Consider the following 1,702-nt stretch of genomic DNA (forward strand, 5'->3'; position numbering starts at 1 on the left):
TTCAGACTGGTATTTAATTTTCTTCTGTTTTTATATGTAAAATGCAGACACCTGACCCTGTGTGTGATTGTTTTCTGTTAAGCGTGTAGCCAAAAAGCAAACATGAGAAGAAAACGGAACTACAGACCATGAAGTTTGACATTATTCCAGTACCAGCCAGCAATAGTTAATAGCAAATTATGTTTTTAAAAAGGTGGAGTTGTAGGACGTGTCTCAAATTTAATTATTTGAGATGCATTTTCTGCTGAATGTTTTTCAGTAAAAGAAAAAAAAAATAAATATTTGCAGTATCTGGCTGTATAATCAATAAATATTCTGAAGCCTTTGGCTAAGAAGAGCTATAAAGATCGACACCTGTCAAAGGTTTAAGTCGTTTGGGTAAAATGGTGGAAACTGCCTTTTTTCTGTTTTCTGTCTTTTTTTCCATGCGTTAGGAATAAAAAGTATATTCTGATCTTTCCACTGAAGTTACACTTATCTTTAAGTTACAATTTTTAGTCTTGATATTAAAATCTTTTTGTTCAGATCAAGGGTCTGTTTTTTGCTTTTAACTTGTATTTTTTTGAAAAATCATCTTTCCCCTGTGCCTGAGTGGTCGTCTTCCCCTAAGGCATCAAGTTCATCTGCATAAACAGAGCTCAAATGAAAGGTAAAGGTATGGGAACTGCAGCAGTAGTAGTATAATTATGGTAGTAATTGGACTTCTTGAGAATGTGTATGTAGAGGGTAGAAGACTCGGAGGGTTGGAACTGTCTCAACAGACAAGGCTGAGTCCTGTTGGATGAAAAGATGTGTAACGTAAAATTGGTGAGGGCTAGAACTGCAAGGGTTTGTTGTTTAGCTCTATAAAATTTTAGAGGGGTTTAGATAACAGATGGAAGGAAGAAGGAAAGGAGAGAAAACTTAGCTGTCAGAAAACAAGGAGAGGATTAGAGACGACCATAAATGAAGATGGAAAGGGATGGAAACAGGAGAAAAAAACCCTACATCATCTAGGGTCAAGGAAGATCACTGAAAAATGCTTTGTGCCCCGCTATGGAGGACCTCAGGGCTGCTCCTAGTGACCCCAGCTGCTGAATAGTTCTCTTCTTTCCCAAAGATCCGCACAAGACAGAAGAAAAGAGAAACATCTCCTGGCTTGGGATACGTGTAAGGAGTCTGTTTTTGCTGGTTAAAACATCAGCTCAGCGACCTGAAAAGAAAATTACCTGAAATATTTCAGGCTCGCCTTTTGTCCAGAGTATGGCCTTTCAAATATGACACGATTTGCCGTTCTTTAGAAGCTGTAGAAGTTTCACAGTTGGAGGAGAACCCAGGACTTGAGAAGTGGCAAAGGTTTTGCTGGCTTGGGAAAAAAAAAAAAAAGTAAATATTGTAATTTTTTTTTTTTTTCCTTAACAAGGCAGTTGTTGCTTTGTATGTTTGAGAGTAGCCTTGTCCTGTCTGTGGTTGCTGGTGCACCCCTGCTGCAGCGGTGCTTCGGTGTCTGCTCATCTGCCCACACCTCTGCTGTGCCGGGCAAACGGGGCTTCCAGGCCAGGTGCCTGAATGAGGCCAAGCTGTATTTTTTTGAGGGTTTTCTCTTTTTATGGGAAAACTTAAAGTCACTTTGGTAAATTTTCCACACGCTTTCCAAGTGCTTAATGTCAAAAATGATCGGGTGTCTCTTTGTCAGCCTTCTGCCTTGTGTGTGGGAACTCCT

Source organism: Calidris pugnax, unplaced genomic scaffold (assembly GCF_001431845.1).
Source record: "Calidris pugnax isolate Ruff unplaced genomic scaffold, ASM143184v1 scaffold219, whole genome shotgun sequence".
Taxonomy (NCBI): Eukaryota; Metazoa; Chordata; class Aves; order Charadriiformes; family Scolopacidae; genus Calidris; species Calidris pugnax.